The 26510-nt window shown below is 43.8% G+C and overlaps 1 non-coding gene across 1 annotated transcript; it reads left to right on the forward strand.

Annotated features, from left to right (window-relative positions):
• Positions 1-23466: 23466 nt before the first annotated feature.
• On the forward strand, positions 23467-23620 carry LOC124799691. The gene has a single exon (XR_007017060.1). It is a non-coding gene; the product is annotated as a 5.8S ribosomal RNA (ribosomal RNA).
• Positions 23621-26510: the final 2890 nt, after the last annotated feature.

The raw sequence follows: 26510 nt of genomic DNA on the forward strand, positions 1-26510 counted from the left end.
TGCCATCCACGTCACAACCGATGTTCAAAGTGCCTTTCGTTGGATGCACGCGTCCACACATTGCCACACTGAGTCATGGATTGTCGCACTGAGATTGAGGTGTATTGGTAGAATCCTGAAGCGATGCAGTCCTTCAACAAAGTAAATAGCTTACAATACGTTAGTTCGTCCAGTCTTAGAGTATTGTTCATCTGTATGGAATCCTTACCAGTTGGGTCTGATTCAAGAAATTGAAAACGCCCAAAGAAGAGCGGCAAGGTTCGTGACTGGTACATTTAGCCATCTCGAGAGCTTTACAGATCTCATAGAAAGTTTGAAGTGGGACACACTTGCAGATACACTCCTGGAAATTGAAATAAGAACACCGTGAATTCATTGTCCCAGGAAGGGGAAACTTTATTGACACATTCCTGGGGTCAGATACATCACATGATCACACTGACAGAACCACAGGCACATAGACACAGGCAACAGAGCATGCACAATGTCGGCACTAGTACAGTGTATATCCACCTTTCGCAGCAATGCAGGCTGCTATTCTCCCATGGGGACGATCGTAGAGATGCTGGATGTAGTCCTGTGGAACGGCTTGCCATGCCGTTTCCACCTGGCGCCTCAGTTGGACCAGCGTTCGTGCTGGACGTGCAGACCGCGTGAGACGCCGCTTCATCCAGTCCCAAACATGCTCAATGGGGGACAGATCCGGAGATCTTGCTGGCCAGGGTAGTTGACTTACACCTTCTAGAGCACGTTGGGTGGCACGGGATACATGCGGACGTGCATTGTCCTGTTGGAACAGCAAGTTCCCTTGCCGGTCTAGGAATGGTAGAACGATGGGTTCGATGACGGTTTGGATGTACCGTGCACTATTCAGTGTCCCCTCGACGATCACCAGTGGTGTACGGCCAGTGTAGGAGATCGCTCCCCACACCATGATGCCGGGTGTTGGCCCTGTGTGCCTCGGTCGTATGCAGTCCTGATTGTGGCGCTCACCTGCACGGCGCCAAACACGCATACGACCATCGTTGGCACCAAGGCAGAAGCGACTCTCATCGCTAAAGACGACACGTCTCCATTCGTCCCTCCATTCACGCCTGTCGCGACACCACTGGAGGCGGGCTGCACGATGTTGGGGCGTGAGCGGAAGACGGCCTAACGGTGTGCGGGACTGTAGCCCAGCTTCATGGAGACGGTTCCGAATGGTCCTCGCCGATAGCCCAGGAGCAACAGTGTCCCTAATTTGCTGGGAAGTGGCGGTGCGGTCCCCTACGGCACTGCGTAGGATCCTACGGTCTTGGCGTGCACCCGTGCGTCGCTGCGGTCCGGACCCAGGTCGACGGGCACGTGCACCTTCCGCCGACCACTGGCGACAACATCGATGTACTGTGGAGACCTCACGCCCCACGTGTTGAGCAATTCGGCGGTACGTCCACCCGGCCTCCCGCATGCCCACTATACGCCCTCGCTCAAAGTCCGTCAACTGCACATACGGTTCACGTCCACGCTGTCGCGGCATGCTACCAGTGTTAAAGACTGCGATGGAGCTTCGTATGCCACGGCAAACTGGCTGACACTGACGGCGGCGGTGCACCAATGCTGCGCAGCTAGCGCCATTCGACGGCCAACACCGCGGTTCCTAGTGTGTCCGCTGTGCCGTGCGTGTGATCATTGCTTGTACAGCCCTCTCGCAGTGTCCGGAGCAAGTATGGTGGGTCTGACACACCGGTGTCAATGTGTTCTTTTTTCCATTTCCAGGAGTGTAGACGGCGCGCTAAGCTGTAGGGGCTGCTCACTAAATTCCGAAATCCAATCTTCGCCGAGGATGTAAAGCACCAACTTTCAAACCGCGCAATAATCACCATCCAAAGAGAAGGGAAATTAGAGCTCATACTGAGACTTTCAGACAGCCGTTTTTCCCTCGCGCATTCCGCGAGTGGAACAGACGGGGGGGAAATATGAGTTTGGAGCGAATCGTGCCTTCCGCTACACACCGCTTGGTGTCTAGCGGAGTATATATGTAGGTGTAGAAATCCCACAATTGTGTTGGGCTGGTGCAAAATCATCCACAAAATCCTTCCCGTATCCGCTGCTGATAATCCTTGCACTCGTTGTAGCTGATGGGGACAGTAGTGGTTGTCATGCAGGCAACGCGCAATCGTGCTTTGGCTGACACCATGTTGGCGGTCAAACTCGCCCGTCTCAGTATCCTGTAGAATCTGGTCCTCCAGATATGATGTAAGCAAAGTCCGTCGCCTCCCTGCCCATACATGATCACACAAACCCCCAAAAAGGGCTTGAAATGTGTTGTGATGTGGTTGGTGTTTGTGAGCGTATTTGTTTCGGAATAACCGTGCTGCCGCTCGACCGTTTTCTTCAACTTGGCCGCTCACAATCACCATCTCGTTCCCTTTCCCATGTGAATTCCGGACCATTCTGCTGCTTACAGTACGCTGCGTCAATCGCTCAGCCTGCAACACACAAGGAACACACATCGTGTGGTCAGAGGAACTGTCATTCGTCAGAACTTGACAACGATGCATTTCCGGATACATTTTCATAGGACTATTTTCCTCCGTTTACAGGCAACAATCCATCCCGTAGTTTTTCGGTTTTATTACTGTTCACCCCGTATATGCCGACAGAGAAGATATAACACAATGTTTTTATTTACTTACTGAAATGTTGCAACAACTCATAGTTTATGCTTGCATGCAGTAATATTGTTTTATTATTTTTTGACGATTGATGAATGTAAGTTCTAATGGCAAAAAAAATATTTTTGTGTGATACAGGTAGAATTTAACAACTTCCGAATTTTTTCGCTTTACTTGTGCTATGAAACTTTGGTTCTTGCCAAACTTCATTGTTCTGCGTCAATGGGAAGTATTCTATGGGATCTGATAGAGTGAGTTTGCAAATTTGTGACATAAATGACCATATTTTTCAATTGCATCGACTTAGAAGCTTAAATCGTTTACACCTCCAAAATCCACACACCTTAGTGTATGACATAAATTCAACTTTATGAATCATCCTGCGAGAAAGGGTTCTTAACAGACGGACAGACTTATAACAAAGCGATCCTCTAGGGTTCTGTTTCTGCGGATTTAGGTACGGAAGCCTAAAAATGGAGTAAACTAAAGCAAAAATGACTATAAGCACCGACGGAGTAGCTATTCATTGAAATACAGCAGGAAGAAAAATGAATAAGACTTCCTCATCTTGGCACCTCGCAAATTGAAGATAAACGAGACAAATACTAAATACAAAGAAGTGAAGACACAGTGTGCGCAACAGAGTTAATTAACCACAAGGTGCTCAAAACATGAATTGTGCTAGGGCCTGAGCGACACTTACATTTTCCGAGTGCAGCAAATAGGCACCAGTCTTTACGATATGTTATATGTTATCTGCAGTGTTTTGAGGTGTGATATGGAGAAGTGAAACAACAAAATTGCAGCGCTGGGGACTGTAAGGCTGATCCCGGCGGAGCTTCGAGTCCTCCCTCGGGCATGGGTGTGTGTGTTTGTCAATTTAGGTTCAAATGGCTCTGAGCACTATGGGACTTAACATCTGAGGTCATCAGTCTCCTAGAACTTAGAACTACTTAAACCTAACCAACCTAAGGACTTCACACACATCCATGCGCCAGGCAGGATTCGAACCTGCGACCGTAGCGGTTTTTTTTTTTTTTTTTTTTTTTTTGCGGCGCTGGGCGCAAAATATCTCTACAAATATGACTTCAAATCCCCCGTATTTCGAATTGAAACATATGCAGCACTGCGTATACAAAGACAGTTTCCTTCCACAACTGAAAAAGAAACAGACCTCGTCGTTGTCATCATCATCATCATCATCATCATCATCGTTGTCATCGTCGCCAGCCGGGGTAGCCGAGCGGTGCTAGGCGCTTCAGTCTTGAACCGCGCGACCGCTGCGGTCGCAGGTTCGAATCCTGCCTCGGGCATGGATGTGTGTGAAGTCCTTAGGTTAGTTAGATTTAAGGAGTTCTAAGTTCTAGGGGACTGATGACCTCAGAAGTTAAGTCCCACAGTGCTCAGAGCCATTTGAACAATTTTATAGGATTTAGGATGTTTTTGAAGTAGGAATTTTACACGTGTTACAAGAACATATAGAAGCGATATTCATAGCAAAGATATGATATGGTATGATATTTTGTAGACGGAAATGATCTTTCTACTTTTTGTTAATTAAACTGTATACATACGAATTCAGACGTGAAACAGAAATGTTTTATACTTGGCAGTGCTCGGAAATCATCTGATTTTCAAACGCGATTTTTAAGACTTTTTTGAAAATTGTGTCGTATTTGTGCTGGCGTACGCCTTCGCCAGCATACAGGTCGGCACTGGGAAACATTGTATAGTAGGCGCTGAACTCGGTGCGCCTATGACAAGAGGAGACCAAGGCAGGCCCCCAGGCCGCGCGCTTATAGGCCGCCGCGGCCGACCGAGCTGCCTCAGTCTCTCAATCTCCGTACCTGAGTGCGTCGCGTCGGGACTCAGTTCGCATAGCACCTCAATACGTCGAACTGTGCCCTAGTCTTCCACAGCGATAGTCGTTGTCTCGCAACTTAGCTAGCTGTGAGGGAACGTTAGTCATTGGTCACACCAATATTCAAGAAAGGTAGTAGCAGTAATCCACTAAATTACAGGCCCATATCATCAACTTCGATATGCAGCAAGTCAAACATAATGAATTACCTCGAAGAAAACGGTCTATTGACACACAGTCAACATGGGTTTAGAAAACATTGTTCTTGTGAAACACAGCTAGCTCTTTATAAGGCGCTGCAGTCATGGACTGAGCGGCTGGTCCCGGCGGAGGTTCGACTCCTCCCTCGGGCATGGGTGTGTGTGTTTGTCCTTAGGATAATTTAGGTTAAGTAGTGTGTAAGCTTAAGGACTGATGACCTTAGCAGTTAAGTCCCATAAGATTTCACACACATTTGAACATTTCTTTATTCAGATGAAGTGCTAAGTGCTATTGACAAGGGATTTCATATCGATTCCGTATTTCTGGATAACCGGAAGGCTTTTGACACTGTACCCCACAAGAGGCACGTAGTGAAATTGCGTGCTTGTGGAATATCGTCTCTGTTATGTGACTGGATTTGTGATTTCCTGTCAGAGAGGTCACGGTTCGTAGTAATTGACGGAAAGTCATCGAGTAAAACAGAAGTAGTGTTATAGGCCCTTTGCTGTTCCTTATCTATATAAACGATTTGGGTGACAATCTGAGAAGCCGTCTTCGGATGTTTGCAGATGACGCTGTCGTTTATCGACTAATAAAGTCATCAGAAGATCAAAACAAACTGCAAAACGATTTAGAAAAAATATCTGAATGGTGCGAAACGTGGCAGTTGACCTTAAATAACGAAAAGTGCGGGGTTAACCACATAGTGGTAAAAGGAACTCGTTAAACTTCGGTTACACGATAAATCAGTCTACTCTAAAAGCCGTAAATTCAACTAAATACCTAGGTATTACAAACACGAACAACTTAAATTGGAAGGAACACATAGAAGATGTTGTGGGGAAGGCTAACCAAAGATTGCGTTTTATTGGCAGGACACGAAGAAAATGTAACAGACCTACTAAGGAGGCTGCCTACACTACGCTTGTCCGTCCTCTTTTAGAATACTGCTGCGCGGTGTGGGATCCTTACCAGATAGGACAGACGGAGTACATCGAGAAAGTTCAAAGAAAGGCAGCACGTTTTGTATTATCGCGAAGTATGGTAGAGTGTGTCACAGAAATGATACAGGATCTGGGCTGGACATCATTAAAAGAAAGGCGTTTTTCTTTGCGTCGGAATCTTCTCACGAAAATCCCATCACCAACTTTCTCCTCCGAATGCGATAATATTTTGTTGACACCGACTTACATATAGAGAAACGATCACCAAGATAAAATAAGGAAAGATATAGGTGTTCATTCTTTCCGCGCGCTGTACGAGATTGGAATAATAGAGAATTGTGAAGGTGGTTCGATGAACCCTCTGCCAGGCACTTAAATGTGATTCGCAGAGTATCCCTGTAGATGTAGATTGTATACAGTTGTGATATGGACACGGACAAGATTCAAGAACTAACAGATGTTATTTGATTGCTGCTAACCACAGAACTTCAGATTTGGCATCATATAAGTTAAGCACTCAGTTGGTTCTTGTAATGAAGCATATTCTAATTACGTGTGCATTTTGTGTAGTAGTGAGAGGAAACCGGCCACCCGCCCATTATACCACCCTCTCCTCATACAGAGAGGTACCACAATACATTACAAGAGGGCACAGACACAACAGTACTAGTTTAAGAAACATGTGTCGCGCAATGCCCTCCATATTCTACAAGTATGAAGAAAAATCACAGAGGGACAGCCCGTAAGGTCTCCTTAAGATTAAGATAATTAAGAGGGAAGACGTGTCGAACAGCTATTGAACTCGACGTCTATAAACGAAGGTAATAAACGAGTTGTCGAAAGGTTACGCCACATTATCGACCCTAATCGACCTGAGACTCGCAGAAGACTTGATTAGCGGAGCTGGCTAGCAGAGCCCAGGCGCCGCCCACGCTGCCAGCTGCAGCGGCTCTCACTACCTACCCTAGGGCTGCTGGGCGGCAACACGTGGCCGGTATTTCATGTGGACAGAGCCCGCTGCCCGCCGGGACGTCGACCCGGCGTTTATCTTCGCCGCCGGCCAGCGGATACCGCGCGTTCCTCATTTACGCCCGCTGTAAACTCGGTTATTAATCCCGGCAGTTAAAATTTTTCAGCTGGAGCGGCGCCGTCGTCCAGCGGGCAGCACCGTTACGCCGCTGTCGTCGTTTTGTCCCTGGCCGCAGGGGTCTCCCCCCGCGCGGTGTCCTGTAAACACGTCCTGATGGACTTGCGACACTTCCTCGCCTCGTAGAGATCCCAGATACCGCGCTGTTTACACCGGGCGGAAAGCTGTAACACCGTCTTGCTGACAGTTCCCTCCCTAAATTGTTAAATTAACGTCGCTCGTATATTCGTGAACGGCGGAAGTAATCAGCGCCGGTGAAAGTGGCACCATAAACTCCATTAATAATGTCCAGTTCCCATCATATTCAAAACTATTTTCAGGCTAATACAATATTGTGTGTGTGTGTGTGTGTGTGTGTGTGTGTGTGTTTGTGTAAGTAGTGTAGCGAAGAACGGAAATGACAATACCAATGAGAGACTTCTGCTCACGAAAGAAAATCATATGAACTACACAAAGGGCAACTCCTAACTGCGTAGGAACTGGAATTGGATATTCTAAATCATTAACTGTTATTAAGACCTTCCATTTACAGAAGGTACATGTGGTCAAAATGACACGCTTAGAACCACTTCTTTCAAATTAATTATCACCAGGTAAAAGAAAAATTGCGTGAAGCAAATCAGTAAGGTTTGACTGTCGTAGAGAAAAGTGACGCTGTTGACATTTGCATCTACATCTACGAGAGCGCGCTGAAAGGGAATGCCTCGGAACTTGCATGTGAAACGTCGTAAAGCATCTAAAAACAGAGAAGCTTTAGTAATAGTCCACATTTTTATTCTTCATGTCTGCATATTTAATTCTCAATATAGTAACCCTGGTTACGGACGCACTTCTCCCAACAAGAGACTACTTTGTTGATACCGTAACTGGAGCATGTTTGACTTTCTTGACGAAGCCACAACCTCACCTCTGTTCGCTCCCCTCCATCACTATCAAAGTGGTCCTCGGAGGTGTTCTGTACGTGTTGGATACAGATTAAAATCGGATGGGACCAAGTCGGGTCTATATGGAGGGCGATGCATGACAATAAACCCAAGGCATCGAATTGTTGCAGCTCTCGCAGCGTTCGTGTAGTACTGAACGAGACAGAACTCGATGTGCGGAAGATCTTCAAAAATTGTTCAAATGGCTCTGAGCACTATGGGACTCAACATCTGAGGTCATCAGTCCCCTAGAACTTAGAACTACTTAAACTTAACTAACCTAAGGACATCACACACATCCATGCCCGAGGCAGGATTCGAACCTGTGACCGTAGCGGAAGCGCGGTTCCAGACTGAAGCGCCTAGAACCGCTCGGCCACTCCGGTCTGCGAGGAAAAATTCTCCGAATTCACGTTTTCGTTTTTCTAGGGGTCTGTCACACGCCGACAAAGTTAGTTTACACACCAAAACGCTACATGCTGCTATTCAGAGCCCTCTACCGGAATATGGTTGCAACTTGCGTCATCTAAGTACAGAAGTCGACCGAGTAAAATACGCGGAGGTCACATAAGTTATGGGATACCTCCTAACATCGTGTCGGACCTCTTTTCACCCAAGAGCAACTCGACGTGGCAAAGACTCAAGTCGTAGGAAGTCCTCTGCAGAAGCAGAGCTGTGCCGTCTCTATAGCCTTCCATAATTGCGGAAGTGTTGCCGGTGCAGGATTTTGTTTACAAACTTACCTCTTGATTATGTCCCATGGATGTTTGATGGGATTCACGTAACGCGATCTCGGTGGCAAACTCGTCCGCTTGAACTGTCTATTGTATTCCACAAACAAAACCTGAAAAATTGTGGTCCTGTGATATGGTACATAGCCATCCATAAAAATTCCATCGTTGTTTGGGAACATGAATTCTATGAATGGCTGCAGATGTTCCTCAACTAGTTGTGTTGCACTGGAGGACCTAGTCTATTCCATGTAAAGGCAGCGCACAACCTTATGGACCCACCACCAGCTTGTACAGTGGCTTGTTGACAACTTGGATCCATGGCTTCGTGGGTTCTGCACCACATTCAAACCCTACCATCAGCTCTTACCAATTGAAGTTGGAATTCATCTGATCAGGCCGCGGTTGTCCAGTCGTCTAGGGTCCACCCGATATGCTCATGAGTGCAGTAGAGGAGCTGCAGGAGATATCGTGCTGTTAGCAGAGGCATCGGCGTCGATCGTCTGCTGCTATAGCTCATTAACGCCAGATTTCACCGCACTGTCCTAATGCATACGTTTGCTATACGTCCCATATTGATTTCTGCGGTTATTTCACGTAATGCTGCTTGTCTCGTAGCACTGAAAACTGTGTGTAAACGCTGCTCCTTTCGATCGTTAAGTGAAGGCCAACTGTCACTTCGTTGTCCGTAGCTAGAGGTAATGCCCAAATGAGGTACTATCGGCACACTCATGGCGCTGTAGATCGCGGAATATTGAACTTCCTAACGATCTGAGAAATAGAATGTCCATGCGCCTAGCTCCAACTGCCATTCTACGCTAACTCCCGTAGTGCGGTTATAATCATATCGGACAACTTTCCACATGAATCACAAGTGTACTAATGACAGTTCTTCCAATGCCTCGTAACTTCATTCTTACTCGTGTACGCGATGTTAGCGCCCTCTGTATACATGAACATCGCTCTTCCAAGACTTTTGTCACCTCGGTGCATACGGAGGCCCAGTTGCCACCTCGAAGCTGTAGCGCAGATGACAGCGTCGCAAGCTATGAGCTGTGGAGAGAAAGCTATCAGGTATGCGTCCACATGCTTCCAATTTTTTATCTGCCTTTTTGTTTTCTGAAGGATTCTGGGTCTTTCACACTCATTTGATAGAAGTATTACCTCAAAAGTCGATGGTGTTTATTATAAATGTTGTATTTGCTGCAATTTGTTTTGCAAAGCCCAGAGACTGGTCTGTTTCGCTAGTGGCCAGAAAACTTAACACGACTGGCAGTCCATACAGACCTAACTTGGCCCCATCCGTTTTTCATTATTCCAAAACTTAAAGAACACTTTAGAGGACATCACTTTGATAGTGATGAAGGGAGACAAACAGGCAACATGAATCGTGACTCCTCTGACCAGGTCACGCGTTTTAAGTCGTCCATGATTCAACCGATATAGTCACAAGCCCAGGAGACGCGATGCAGGCGATGTGCTGTTGGCAAAGGCAGTCGCATCGGTCGTCTGCTCCCACAGCCCTTAAACACCAAATTCTCAAGCACTATCCTATCGGATATTTCGTTTCATCTTCTCTTCAGGTATTAGACAGGAATTGCCTGTTACGGTACCCATCTCTGTTGGGGTCTTCCTCTGTCTCTCCTCACATGGCACTTATAATTTCTTGCCTTTAAGGGAAGTCTCTCACTCTCCATTCTCTGTAGATGTTCGTTCCATTTTCTTCTGTAATCTCGAATTTTATCATTGAGGCTAAAGATTTGCAGCTCTTCTCTAATATCTTGATTTCTTAGCCTGTCTTCTCTCATGCAACCTTCAACACCTCTAAGGAATTTCATTTGTTGTGCCTGAATCGGTCTTTCTTACTTCTTGGAAATCACCCATGTCTCACTTCCATAGATCAGTGTGGAAACTGCAACAGTTTTGTAAAATTTAATTTTAGTTTCTTTCCTGGTTTTGTTTTTTAGGTTTCTGTTAATTGTTCCACATACCCAGCTGAATTTACTAAGCTTAATTTCAATATCTCTGCTGTACCCATATGTCATTTCACATCCGAGATACCTGAAATGTTTTACTACTCTAAAATCATCTGATCTATCACTGTTTTGGTTCTGATTGGTTCTTTACCCATGAAGGCCATTGTCTTATTTTTTTTCTTTTGATATTTCCATGTTAAATTTTGCACTTATTTGTTTTAGCAAGTAGATTCCTTTCTGGAGGCCATCTTCCTTATCTGCAAGGATCCCTGCATCATCGGCATAAAATTATTTAGAAGAAATTTCCTGTCTAGGTAGATGCCTTTCTGAAATTCTGATTTCCATATATGTATTATTTCATTAATGTAGATGTTGGACAAAGTTGGAGACATGCAGCGGCCTTGTCGTACCACTCTGTTAGTTGGTATCCCACTAGCTGCTCTACCATTGAGATCTAGAGTGATATTTGTGTCTTGATATAAACTTTTTATCTCATTTACTAGATGTTTTGGATGTCCACGATTCGTCATTATTTCCCAAAGTTTCTGTCTATTGACATTGTCAAAAGCTTTTTTAAAGTCAATAAAAGCAATGTGTGTTCCTTTATTATACTCTCTGCGTTTTTCTATTATTTGCTGTAGAATAGAAACTGGATCTATTGTGGAGCATCCTTTTCTAAAACCCATTTATTCCTCATGCAGCACTGCTTCGGCTATGTTTTTAAGTCTTGTATTAAAAATCTTAGCGTACACCTTGTATGCTGAGTCCAGTACACTTTTTCCTCTGTAGTTACTGCACAGGCCTAAAAGTCCACATTGTTTTCTGCGATTATTTCACGCTGCGTTACTTGTCTATTAGTAATGACAAATTCTAGGCAAACGGCGCTGTTCTCGGTCGTCTGCCACTTTGTTTTCCGTGGTCAGAAGTAATACCGTGAATTTGATACTCTCTGCACGCTCTTGACAATGTGAATTTCGCACCACCTCTCTTAACGCACACTCAGTGTTTCCTTTTAACCGACGTGGTATGGGTTCCATAACATTGATCAACATTCAAGTACCTTCGCAATGCCGTCTGTTTTGTAACAAAATGGCAGTTACCTAGTATCCACCTGTGCGCCCGTTCCTTAACACGTTGTAATGCCAGGACACAAGGAAGACTCGTGACATGTCGAGAAATGCACGTGTGTGTTCTCATGAGGCCACTAACAAAGAAATAATCCCGAGAATAATTAAAAAAGCAATGCACATTTTGCAGATTCCACATCCAATTTGATTACTGACTCATTTGTGAGCTTGTGTCATCAGTCGAACTGGGTGGTTATAATTATAGTGCAGTGACTCACAGAGGTTCACTACGGACTGTAATTATCCTACGGTACGTAACTTGGTAGATATGCTAACGCGTTAATGCGGGAACCTATTTACGCAGGAAATCAGATTAGCTCTTCGACCATAAATATAATAGACTGGTCCTGACGTCATTTTCGTGGCTCCAACATCTCTGGGCTGAAGTCACGTGAATGTTGGCAAAACATGGTTATTTCGTGTTGCGCTTATGGCTGTACTCAGCGTTTTGTCGCGGGAAATGGCATTACATTTCACGTGTGTTCATATGATAGTGCAGATGCGTTTATTGAAATCTGATGAAGTGGCTTTTATATGTTTTTTTACACTTGAAATAGGGTATCACGTAAATTAAAGTTTTGAAAGTGATGCCTGTAAAGTCAGACTCATATTACATTTTGGAAAGTATCTGTGATAATTCGGTTGCAGAAGCAAGCATAACTGTTCCTCGTTCCTACTCATAGTTTCCCTAAGGATGGCTTTGGATACAGGCCCTGAAACGGAACAACTTTAAGCCATCTGCACATACGCGCCTTTACTCGAAGCACTTCGAGGAGAAGTGTTTTGATAGGTTAGTTATTATTTACAATGCATATTTATAATTTATATTTACAGTGTCTGTCATTTTTAAAACTGATGTTTTTATAGGGCTAAGTCTGGAGGGAATTGGCTAAGTAGTGATGCTATCCCGACACTTTTTGATTTTCCAGAGCATATGAAATCGAAGAGGCCTAAGCTCCGTAAATCACACACTAGAAGGCGTTCGTTAGATGATGCCTTGTCTTCTGAAATATGTGCTTCCAATGCCTGTAGGTCTGAACGTTGTTAGAATAATTCCCATATCCCATTTTCTTTTATAAGTGACTACAGCTCAAAACGCGGCGAATCCAATGTTTAAAGTTTTGACACGAGCCCACTCTTACTGTTTAAAAGAATTTTAACGACATTTTTCTTTAATTGATAGTTTATGGTAATTTCGTCCCGCTGCCCACCAGAGTGGCGTTCGATGTATTTGTTAGATTTTATAATTGGTACTGTGAACAAATCCAGGTCAAATGTAGTTCTGGCATAATTTTTCGCAAATAAAAAAGTAATTTTTGTTGGAAGCGTTTGGCAGTCAATTGAGAAATGTGGGTAAAATACGATACAAACATAGGATGGCAGACCGCTGATTTGAAATTCCGCCACGTTTTGCCAACAGTCACGTGGTTTATGTTGGAGCTACACGAGCCCTATAGCTTCTGCACAGCAAGGCCAGTCTACAAGTATCTATGGTCGAAGGATTAGCTACAATTGTGCCACCAGGTGCAAATCTGGCGCTGTACGCTCTTTGAATGAGGATGTGACATCCACGCTGTCATTTGATAAGCCGTAACAGGAGTGAACAGTATGGCTACCGAGAAGAGATACCGTGCTTTGTTAGCGAAAATGTTTTATGTGAACTTCAGCAATCACTGTGCTGCATTGAGAGTGTGCCGGCAACTGAAAGAACTGAAGATAGTCCTCATTTGACTAAATGGATTAAAGAAGATGATAATGAAATTCGAAGACACAGGTGAGCTTGGTATGGTGTCTGGAAGAGGAAGGCATCCTATCTCGGTGGAAGTTACTAAGTTACTGTTGCTGTAACTGACCATACTGGATATGCCCTGGGTAGTGCTAGCGCTCGTGCACTGCCACGAAGATTGTCCTTCCCATGGTCAACAATATGGAAAGTTTTGCGGTCTATATTACACTGGTACCAGTATAAGATCCAAACGGTGCAGCAGCTGAAACTTCGTGATCCGTAGCAACGTTCTGAATTTTCTCTTCGGTTTCTGACACGGATCGAAATTGATGACATGTGGCTGGGCGGTATTCTATGGACGAGGCACATTTTATGCTAGAGGGTGCAGTGAATACAAACTTCCGAATTTGGAGTACTGTTAAACGACGTATTCGGCACTAAGAGTCATTGCACTCGCCCTATGTGGTGTAGCTTGAGGAGCACATTTATTCTCGGCCCGTTCTTCTTTGAACAGAATATCCCCAGAGGGCCTGTCAGGTGTACCGTGACGTTTGGTAATATACCACACAAGAAAAGTGTTTATAAAAAGTCAATAAAATCACGTTCTTGTCAGAAACAGCTACTTATCAATTTTCGTAGTGTTTCTACCAATACGTCTTTAATGTTGTGTAGAATTCAGACAGTAAAGAAGCTCCGGCAAACTGATCTTTATAACTTCTGCAACATAATCCAGCTTCTTGCTTTTCGGATAAGCTCCTCATGAGGCTTTTAGCTCTGTTTTTCGAAAAGTACAGATATATATTTTTTGTTCATTAGGAATTTAAATTCCAAGAAGTCATTTTGCAACCCCTAACATTACTGAAACAGCAACGCCTGTAGTAAAAATTAGCCGAAGCTGAGGGAAGTTTAATTCTAATAGGTACTGTGTTACACCTCTCTTTAATGTATTTGCATCTGCAGTGGACCTGAATGGTCGAGATTAAAAAGGAATTTAAGGATTCAACAGACAGTTAAGAAAAACCGATCAACAATTTAACTGTTTACCTTTGCAAGATCACAGGTTAATATAAGTGCGAGATAAGCCATTGCAAATGTGAAATGCTAGAAAATTAATAACCAGTATAACTGCAAGAATGTTGATTGCAAGCATGGAGCTCTGAGGGTAACGGGGGAAAGACAAATACCTCGCAAGAAAACAGTGTACAATGAAATTCTTGTCTATCCACAGCCCATCAGGAACTTTAAGTGACTGGAAGACGCTGAGGGTTAATTGCTTTCCTTCTCTGTCTTAAAGTGAGTATTAGGCGGCAGAAGCTAACGAGTTTTATGCGGCAGTAGCTAATGAACTAAGGCACAGGGGTTTCTTCGTCAATAGGCGATTTACACCAAGAACCATCCGGATATTTGCGTCTAACTGATTTATCCAGGAGAAACGAACTTCCGCAGTTGTTCTGTACAGTTTTAGCCAGAAAAGATGCCCTATATAGGAACTGCTTGAGACAGGTGAGGACTCGGACGATCTGTGCAGTGCAGGAAACTTGGGACGGTACCTCTCTCAATGCATTTGACGTCTGCGGGTCATAACATCATTATTAGGAACATTTACAACTGTGGAAAGCAAAATTAATTCAGAAGTAAACAATGTTTTTGTCGACCTGAACTCGGCCACTTAGCATGTATTTGGCGTGCTGCGAGGTCCTCCGTAAGCATGTGCCACACTACTACTTACACTACGATCTACCGTTTTCCCGAATTCCCACTGCATTGACGTCGCACTGAAGGCATATTTCTTGATATTGATCCATAGTGCAATAAGTTAAAGAATTTCCAATCATCAATGTCCATAAAAAACTGTGGGACGAGGTCACGGAAATTGTCCGTTGATTAAATGGCAATGGACTGGCATCTTTCAGTCTGCCGTAATGGACAGCACGATGAGCTTCAACCTCTAATTCGAAATTTTCAGGCGAGTAGGGATTTGATAGCTGCGTCCCTATCATTTTTAGTATTCCACTGACACCGGATAGGTATCAAGGATAATCGTTTCTGCGATTGACAGAAGGAATGTGGAACAGAGTTTTTCGAAATACAACGGAAAGACTTTGTCCAAAATTTAAGACAGTGAAGGGTTCCTATTCAAAAGTCGCATCAATCTTCATGCTTCATGCAGATATACAAACATACGCAGGCCTTTTTGATTTTATACGGCCCAGTAACGGATACTTATTTATTTGTTGTCTAATCACTATTTGAATTAACATGGTAGCCTTCTGATGTATGTTCCCCAAACTATGGTGATCTGGCATTTCCGTTCACTCCTCAGATTGCAGCTGGTATCAAATCACAGTTATTTAGCTGTAATATACGTGCCTATTCTCTGTGGCATAATATTTCTATGTAGCTGTGTTTAAATTTGCACCACGTTAACGTAGATTCCCAAACCCACAACTCCCGTCGATATCCTTATCTTAGGTCCTGCCATTAGGCAAATCCCCCGTCTCCCGACCCCCCCCCCCCCCCCTTCCCCACGTCGTAGAGGCCTTCGATGTGTAGCACAATATGGTTCAATAAACAAGCCAAATAACAAAAAAGGAATTTTCTGTGAGTCTGGGAGAAAGGTTCATGTTCGGCACTAGCCCCTGGTAATATTCTAAGCCGTAGGTCGCACTTTTAAACTTTAGCTTGCAGCAAAGGAGCTGGCGTAGGGTAGTATACTGGACGCGCTTTGCTGAAGATGGCAGTGCATGTCGTCGTCAGACCATCCAACTTCAACACTTAAGCGATTTCTCTTAATCGCTTAAGACGAATACCGGTATGGTAAAAGACGCTGTTGATATCCTTCCAAGCCATTCCCCTGTCCGAGCTTTTGTCCCGTCTTCTATGACGCTAAACCTCCTACCATCCGTCTTTTTTTCATTTTTAAACTTTAGCTAACGACAACATTCATGGCATCCTTTATTTTGAGCAGTATCCGATAGCAAGATTAGTGGGTAGTATCTAGAGCACATCGTATCAGTATTTAGGGCTAATACTAAGAAGCTACATGAAAAAGGACTACGACAAAACTGATTTAGTGAAGCTAACGGATGACTTCGACCTGATGAAAAGGTTCTCGGATAGTGAATGCATCTGTAAAGAAAATGGCATACAAGTCGTTCGTGCGACCAATCCTAGAGTATTGTTCCAGTGTTTGGAGATCATGTCAAGTAGGTATGACAATACACATCGAACAGGGAACTTAACTGGGAATCCTTGTTGGAAAGGTGACATACTTCTCATGGAGCCCTGCTGGATGAATTTACAAAACATCTACTCATAGAAGACTGAACGAACGTTATGCTGCCGCCATCGCAAATTTCACTCGGGGACCATGAGAATAAGGAAAGAGAGATCAGAGAGCAGACAGACACATATAATCATTTTCCCTCACTCACTTCGCGAATGGGACAGGAGACAGCATCGCTAATTTTGGTGCGAAATACACTCCGCCAGTCACTGTATAGCTACTTGCTGAATATGTATAGGGATTGGACAAAAATATAGAAAGACTGTGAGAAATGCATGTTTGAACATAAATGCCCAGATGCTAGCCAAACCTGCAGGGTGCGTTGTAACATTTGACTACGAACGGCATCTGTGCAATGTCTTCAGTACGCTTCTGCAGCCGTGATCAGAATAATGTTCTGTGTAACTGCGAGTGCGTTATGTCGGACCTAAGTAACTTCGACGTGGGTGTTCGTATGGTAGGTTTCCGAAGTGTTTGGTGTTTCGGGAGACAGTGGATCGAAGATTTATGCCGCATACTAGGAAAGCGGAAAAACGTCATTCCCTAAGTCGCAACGCAGACAAAAATCTGTGTTGAGTCATCATTGACCGACGCCCATTAAAGAGGACTGTGACAAAAAAAAAATAAGAGGACGACAGTTGCAAAAGTCACAGTAGACATCAATGTCACATTCGCGATGGCTCATAGCACCAAACAACACGAAGGGAGGTCCAGAAGCTGGGAATTGCAGAGCCAGCTGGAATTTCAAAACCACTGATCAGAGATGAAAACGCTCGTAACAGGAAAATGTAGTGCTAAAGCCATAAAACATGGGCTGTGAAGCAGTCAAAGAAAGTCATTTGGTCGGATGAGTCTTGCTACATACTGTTTCCATATTCTGGCCGAGTTTACGTCCGAAGAGTGAAATACAACTGAGGTTCGGTGATGTTTTGGGCAGCCATATCGTGGAATTCCTTGGATCTCTTGGTTACTCTGCAATATTGCATTACTGCCAACGATTATATGACGATTTTTGCTCCAATCCATGGTACTATATTTTTTCCCCAGAGGTAATGCTGTTTTCCAACAAGATAGGACCGTTGTTCACGCAGCTGGCATTGTGCAGACTGGTATCATAAGCACGAGGATGGATCGTCATATCTCCCTTGGTCACCACAAGACACCAGTCTCAATATTGTCGAGCCTTTGTGGTCTGTGTTGAAGATAAAAGTCCGTGATTGCTTTTCACCTGTATCATCGTTGCCTCTACTTACAACTTTTTGGAGGAAGAATGAAATAAGATTCTCTTCAAAACCATACAGGACATACGTTTACCCCTTCCAAGACGATTGGGTACTGTTTTGAGTGCCAACAGTTAGAGTACACCGTATTAGGCATGATAATTTGTAGGCTTTTGGTGTCCACTCTTGTGTGTAAATGACTAGATAAAGACAAAGAAAAAATAATTTAAAAGCAGTTATTTCTTTTCCCCTGGTAAACAATTCTGTGCAGATTAGCGGGATACAGACATCCCTGGTAAGAAGTTGCAGCGTTAGAGAGATAACAAGCAAAAAGTTCCGAATGTGTCCTCATTGATACCTTCCTCGTATAGCCCGTTTCTTTCTTTCGTAGATTGCCCTGTATATTAGCTCGACTGCGCCCATAACGAGCAACCGCTGCACTTCACGGTTACCCTATTGCAACGTCAGTCACCGCGACCCAACACCCGCCTTCACGGGCACACCGGGCCTTAACAAGTTCCTCCTTGCCTCATTCCAATCTCCTAAAGGAAAAGAAACGTTGGTCTCATTCACGGCGCGGCGTCCCTTGCCGTCGGGGATTACTTTGATAGAGCTTATTTGCTGAGGAGCACTGCCTGGGACAAGTGAGAACTATGCTCATTTTCTCTCACCCCTATGAAGGGTATAGGAACGCCTTTTCTCATTCTTCGCCAAGAAAGCAGGATGTGGATACGTATAGCAATTACGCGACAGGGATGTGTTTCGTGCCATCACTAGCAAATGACTTGTGGTGGATCGTCTAATGCTGCATTCCGTGAAGAAAAAGCACGGACTTGTTGTGCGTTCTTCAGTACGTAGTTTTTGCGAGTCAAAGAGCTGCTATTAGTCTCAATACAAATCCAATTAGCGTCGACCTGACGGTCAGTTTTCCTACAGTTTCTACTCCGTTTCCCGCTTTCATCTAGGCGTCTATACACACAGTGATAGGTTGTACCCCATCTATTGTATTTTTAAATTAAAATAGCGTCTTTTAAATTTTATAAAATACAGTTTACTGATAAGTTGTGTAACACTTGCGTCTAGTCTTCCACTAATCCATTATACACAGAAAATCGTATTTCATTATTTCCATTCGTGCAGAGTATTTTTAATCTTTTGTAACTGCTGAGATATAACTCATTTATTTTAAACGATGTTTTCAGTGGAAAGACAGGAGTAAATGTTAGTGATCTCCCTGTAAATGCGGTGTCTCTCGGCGGACATAGCAAACGTTGAGATGTCCCCGGGAGTTCCCCTAGGTTCAAGAATTCGTCGAGTCGAGTATCTGTTTCTGCGGAGTAAAACTGTGAAACCTAAGCATCTGGCGTAGTTTGGGGAAGGTGTAATAATATATTGAAAAACTATATGTTTATTTTTTTAAGACACATTGTTGACACTGTGATTCTGAGATGTTACACTCCAGAGAACATTGACTAAAATGCACCAGATGAAATGGTAAGTTTCCAAGATTTTAATAAAATTCAGCCCAATGTTCGGACCTTCACTGTAGGTCTCAATAAATGTGAACAGGAAGTGGTGTTCAAATTCGTCACGTAGGAAATACCTATGCTGTAGAACCAAACTGGTTACTGGTTCAAATGGCTCTGAGCACTATGGGACTTAACTTCTGAGGTCATGAGTCCCCTAGAACTTAGAACTACTTAAACCTAACTAACCTAAGGACATCACACACAGCCACGCCCGAGGCAGGATTCGAACCTGCGACGGTAGCGGTCGCGCGGTTCCAGACTGTAGCGCCTAGAACCGCTCGGCCACCCCGGCCGGCAAACTGGTGACTGGAACTGGGTTGCCAGTCATATGTTTACTTTGCGTCAGTCGTGACGTTCCGTTGTTAATAGAGAAATTGGTGTCCCGTGTCCCGTGTTTCCTTATACAAAATAAGGCTAAATTATGTAGAGAGTTCGTTAATAACTAAACAGAAAACTTGGAAATATATTCATGCACATGGAGAAACATCTCGATAAGAGAAATTTGATATCGAATGTACTGATCTGAAGCAAACATACCTGCGAATGTTATTCTAATACATTGAGTGTCAAAAAAAAAAAAAAAAAATGAAGAAGCCGCATATTGCGGCGATGTAATGTACCTCACAGAAATGATGAGTAGCAAATGTGTTTGAGAACGGTTCAGACGCTTTCAGGGCGAAAAATGAGCTTTTGATAGTCGTATTGCAGCAATTTGGGATTAGGAGCGGTAATTTCACTGCCAACATACTCGAAGATTTAGCTAAATGGATGATACGTGCCAACGCGATGGAATCCGCTGGATGTTTTATTGGCACAACCGACTCAAACCCATCGTCCTGGCATTCAGAGTACAGTCTGAATCTTAAGATCCAAGCAGTATTTCCTAGTTTTCCGATGCGTCGAAAAGAATAGTCTCCGAATATTTAAGATCAAGGCAACATTGATCTTCTTTCTCAGCAGCCACGGCATGATCTACCTTAAATACCACCTGCCGTTTCCGAATCCTATCAGAAAGTTTCAACGAATTACTGCTCACTACTCCCATTCCAGTTCGTTCAATCACAGTTGTAGAACACAGAGCGTGAAGTTTCGTAGCAAAGCACAGCACAACTACTCTCCAGCAGCCATCTTAATCCCTGACGTCGCATCTGGCTCATGAACATGTGTTTCCCTACCCTTCTAGGAAATTCTGTGTGCTTGAAAGTTTAAAAATTTATAAATCCGTTTCAACTATTTTATATAATAGTAACTGGTAGTAAGTACGAAAGTGAGTTTGATCACTATTAAATTTTTATAGTATTCAAAACTAGGAGTAGACGTACATATCTTAAGGATCATAAACTCGTTAGCGAATACAGCCAGTGATGGCAAGTCAAGTCCTTGACAAAGAAATTTACTCCGGCATAAGCCAGAGTTGACCAGAGGTCGCTGAGAGACAGAAACGTGATAGTGAAGCCATCGAGTACTACGTTATTTCCAGACTGTGTGTGGCTCAGACCAGAGGACATATCTCAAATGAAGGTAGGTAAACCTCAAGGGTTTGGGCAATTAAAGCAAGTGTCCAGCACAGCAACTGGAAGGGGAGTGAGGCAAGGCTACTGTCTCTCCCCAATACTGCTTAACATATCTAAATCTATCTACATCTACGTGATTACTCTGCTATTCACAATCAAGTGTCTGGCAGAGGGTTCAATGAATCACCTTCAAGCTGTCTCTACCGCTCCACTCTTGAACGGCGTGCGGGATAAATAAGCACTTAAATATTTCTGTGCGAACCCTGATTTATGTTATCGCGATTATCATTTCTCCCTATGTAGGTAGGTGCCTACAGAATGTTTTCACAGTCGGAGGAGTAAATGGTTTTGGAAATTTCATGAGAAGATCCCGTTGCAACAAAAAACGCCTTTGTTTTAATGATTGACACTCCAATTCACGCATGACGTCTCTGACACTATCTCCCCTATTTAGCGATAATACAAAACGAGCGGTCCTTCTTTGAACTTTTTTGGTGTCAGCCGTCAGTCCTACCTGATGCGGATCGCACACCGCACAGCAATACTCCAGAATAGGGTGTGGTGTAAGCAGTCTAGTAGAACCTTCTAAGTGTTCTGCAAATGAATCGCAGTCTTTGATTTGCTCTACGCGCAACATTACCTATGTGATCGTTCCAGTTTAGGTTACTTGTAATTGTAATTCCTAAGTATTTAGTTGAATTTACAGCCTTCAGATTTGTGTGAATTATAGCGTAATCGAAATTTAGAGGCATTTCTTTTAGTACTCATGTGAATAACTTCACACTTTTCTTTATTCAGGGTCAACTGCCACTTTTCGTACCACACAGATATCTTATCTAAATCATTTTGCAATTCGTTATGCTCATCTGATGACTTTACAAGACTGTAAATGACAGCATCATCGGCAAATAATCTAAGAGGGCTACTCAGATTGTCTCACGTATGCTTTCGCAACCATTTACGCTTCCAGTGTGGTCATGAACTAATTGTTCAAAATAATTTTCTGAGAAAGCAATCATAACAATTTCGGATGACGCTTATGCCTGTCACCGGCTTTAAGATGGTTCAAATGGCTGTAAGCACTATGGGACTCAACATCTGAGGTCATCAGTCCCCTAAACTTTAGAGCTACTTAAACCTAACTAACTTAAGGGCACCACACACATCCATGCCTGAGGCAGGATTCGAACCTGCGACCGTAGCAGCAGCGCTGTTCCGGACTGAAGCGCCTAGAACCACTCGGACACAGCGGCCGTCTGCCGGTTTTAAACGTATAATTTTTCCAGCATATCTAGGGTAGAATGAAGTCGCCAGCGACCATAGTTGTATGAGTGGGGTACCTATTTGAAATGACACTCAAGTTTTGGTTCAAATGGCTCTGAGCACTATGGGACTCAACTGCGGAGGACATTAGTCCCCTAGAACTTAGAACTAGTTAAACCTAACTAACCTAAGGACATCACAAACATCCATGCCCGAGGCAGGATTCGAACCTGCGACCGTAGCGGTCTTGCGGTTCCAGACTGCAGCGCCTTTAACCACACGGCCACGTCGGCCGGCTCACTCAAGCTTTTTTTTAGCTGTTCAGCAACTACATCTTCTGAGTCGGGGGGTCGGTAAAACGATCCAATTAATAGTTTAGTCCGATTGTCTAGTATAACCTTCACCCATGCAATTTCGCAGCAACTATCTAATTCAATTTCACTAAAAGGTAAACAACTTCTGACAGCAATAAATACTCCACCACAAACTGTATTTAATCTATCCTTTCTGAACACTCTTAGGTTGTTTGAAAACGTTTCAGCTGAACTTATTTCCGGCTTTAGCCAGCTTTCCGTACTTACAACTATTTGAGTTTTCTATTAGGGCTTGGAGCTCTGGTCCTTTCCCAACACAGCTACGACAATTTACAACTACAGTACCGATCGTTTCTACAACTACCTTACCGTGCTTTACCAGCCCCCTTTTAGACGGACGCCCTTTCTGTGGTTTTCTGAGACTCTCTAACCTATATTTGGAGCACACGATTCACGTATGTTTGAGACAAAATAGTGCGGCTGAAGTGGTGCTGTTGGTAGAGAGCGAATGAACTACGACTGTTATGTTAAAAGATTTAAATAAGACCTAGGATGAATTCTGAATGAAAATTAACAAGAAAAAGACAAAATTCATGGTGATAAGAGCAAGAAAATTAAGGACAACTATAAAGACAGGGCATACGATATAGAACAAAGAAGTGCTTTCAAATATTTGGAAAGCATTTCTATGGACGACATAAGATGTAAAAGGAGGTATTTAGTAAGAAGAGGAAGCTTCTATGTGGGGGTATAGACAAAGACCTGAGGAAGAGACTGGCGAAGTGCTTCAAATGGAGCGGGGCATTGTACGGAGCTGAGACATATACATTGATGAAAGAGAAAGAAAGAAGACTGGAATCATTTTAGATGTGAATTTGGAGAAGGCTGGAAAGAATAGAATGAGGTGGTGTTGAGAAAAGTGAGTGAAGAGAGAGAAATTTTGAAGGTAATCAGGAAGAGGAACCAGGCGTGGCTTGGACACTAGATGAAAAGAGGTGGTTTACTGATGGATGTTATGGAAGGAACGGTGATTGGAAGAACAACTACAACAACAACAACGGTGGATCACTCGGCTCGTGGGTCGATGAAGAACGCAGCAAATTGCGCGTCGACATGTGAACTGCAGGACACATGAACATCGACGTTTCGAACGCACATTGCGGTCCATGGATTCCGTTCCCGGGCCACGTCTGGCTGAAGGTCGGCAAAATCAGCGGAGTACGTGTGGAGTGCACATGGGGGTTTTTTAGGTTAGAGAATCCCCTCCCTAGGCCCGACAAGACGCCTCCTGAGACGCGGCAAGGTAGGAGTAGGCAAAATGCAACAGGGAATAACAATATTAATGTGCTAATAGTAAACTGCAGGAGCGTCTATAGAAAGGTCCCAGAACTGCTCTCATTAATAAACGGTCACAATGCCCATATAGTACTAGGGACAGAAAGTTGGCTGAAACCAGACGTAAACAGTAATGAAATCCTAAACTCAGATTGGAATGTATACCGTAGAGACAGGCTGAACAGTGAAGGGGGAGGCGTGTTTATAGCGATAAGAAGTGCAATAGTATCGAAGGAAATTGACGGAGATCTGAAATGTGAAATGATTTGGGTGAAGGTCACGGTTAAAGAAGGCTGAGACATGGTAATTGGATGTCTCTATAGGCCCCCTGGCTCAACAGCTGTTGTGGCTGAGCACCTGAAGGATAATTTGGAAAATATTTCGAGTAGATTTCCCCACCATGTTATAGTTCTGGGTGGAGATTTTAATTTGCCAGATATAGACTGGGAGACTCAAACGTTCATAACGGGTGGCAGGGACAAAGAATCCTGTGAAATTTTTTTAAGTGCTCTATCTGAAAACTACCTTGAGCAGTTAAACAGAGAACCGACTCGTGGGGATAACATATTAGACCTTCTGGTGACAAACAGACCCGAACTATTTGAAAAAGTTAACGCAGAACAGGGAATCAGCGATCATAAAGCGGTTACGGCATCGATGATTTCAGCCGTAAATAGGAATATTAAAAAGGGTAGGAAGATTTTTCTGTTTAGAAAAAGTGACAAAAAGCAGATTTCAGAGTACCTGTTGGCTCAACACAAAAGTTTTGTCTCAAGTACAGATAGTGTTGAGGATCAGTGGACGAAGTTCAAAACCGTCGTACATTATGCGTTGGATGAGTATGTGCCAAGCAAGATCGTAAGAGATGGGAAAGAGCCACCGTGGTACAACAACCGAGTTAGAAAACTGCTGCGGAAGCAAAGGGAACTTCACAGCAAACATAAACATAGCCAAAGCCTTGCAGACAAACAAAAATTACACGAAGCGAAATGTAGTGTGAGGAGGGCTATGCGAGAGGCGTTCAATGAATTCGAAAGTAAAGTTCTATGTACTGACTTGGCAGAAAATCCTAAGAAATTTTGGTCTTATGTCAAAGCGGTAGGTGGTTCAAAACAAAATGTCCAGACACTCTGTGACCAAAATGGTACTGAAACAGAGGATGACAGACTAAAGGCCGAAATACTAAATGTCTTTTTCCAAAGTTGTTTCACAGAGGAAGATTGCACTGTAGTTCCTTCTCTAGATTGTCGCACAGATGACAAAATGGTAGATATCGAAATAGACGACAGAGGGATAGAGAAACAATTAAAATCGCTCAAAAGAGGAAAGGCCTCTGGACCTGATGGGATACCAGTTCAATTTTACACAGAGTACGCGAAGGAACTTGCCCCCCTTCTTGCAGCGGTGTACCGTAGGTCTCTAGAAGAGCGTAGCGTTCCAAAGGATTGGAAAAGGGCACAGGTCATCCCCGTTTTCAAGAAGGGACGTCGAACAGATGTGCAGAACTATAGACCTATATCTCTAACGTCGATCAGTTGCAGAATTTTGGAACACGTATTGTGTTCGAGTATAATGACTTTTCTGGAGACTAGAAATCTACTCTGTAGGAATCAGCATGGGTTTCGAAAAAGACGGTCATGTGAAACCCAGCTCGCGCTATTCGTCCACGAGACTCAGAGGGCCATAGACACGGGTTCACAGGTAGATGCCGTGTTTCTTGACTTCCGCAAGGCGTTCGATACAGTTCCCCACAGTCGTTTAATGAACGAAGTAAGAGCATATGGACTATCAGACCAATTGTGTGATTGGATTGAGGAGTTCCTAGATAACAGGACGCAGCATGTTATTCTCAATGGAGAGAAGTCTTCCGAAGTAAGAGTGATTTCAGGTGTGCCGCAGGGGAGTGTCATAGGACCGTTGCTATTCACAATATACATAAATGACCTGGTGGATGACATCGGAAGTTCACTGAGGCTTTTTGCAGATGATGCTGTGGTGTACCGAGAGGTTGTAACAATGGAAAATTGTATTGAAATGCAGGAGGATCCGCAGCGAATTGACGCATGGTGCAGGGAATGGCAATTGAATCTCAATGTAGACAAGTGTAATGTGCTGCGAATATACAGAAAGATAGATCCTTTATCATTTAGCTACAAAATAGCAGGTCAGCAACTGGAAGCAGTTAATACCATAAATTATCTGGGAGTACGCATTAGGAGTGATTTAAAATGGAATGATCATATAATGTTGATCGTCGGTAAAGCAGATGCCAGACTGAGATTCATTGGAAGAATCCTAAGGAAATGCAATCCGAAAACAAAGGAAGTAGGTTACAGTACGCTTGTTCGCCCACTGCTTGAATACTGCTCAGCAGTGTGGGATCCGTACCAGATAGGGTTGATAGAAGAGATAGAGAAGATCCAACGGAGAGCAGCGCGCTTCGTTACAGGATCATTTAGTAATCGCGAAAGCGTTACGGAGATGATAGATAAACTCCAGTGGAAGACTCTGCAGGAGAGACGCTCAGTAGCTCGGTACGGGCTTTTATTGAAGTTTCGAGAACATACCTTCACCGAAGAGTCAAGCAGTATATTGCTCCCTCCTACGTATATCTCGCGAAGAGACCATGAGAATAAAACCAGAGAGATTAGAGCCCACACCGAGGCATACCGACAGTCCTTCTTTCCACGAACAATACGAGACTGGAATAGAAGGGAGAACCGATAGAGGTACTGAAGGTACCCTCCGCCACACACCGT

Source organism: Schistocerca piceifrons, chromosome 5, assembly GCF_021461385.2.
Source record: "Schistocerca piceifrons isolate TAMUIC-IGC-003096 chromosome 5, iqSchPice1.1, whole genome shotgun sequence".
Classification (NCBI taxonomy): domain Eukaryota; kingdom Metazoa; phylum Arthropoda; class Insecta; order Orthoptera; family Acrididae; genus Schistocerca; species Schistocerca piceifrons.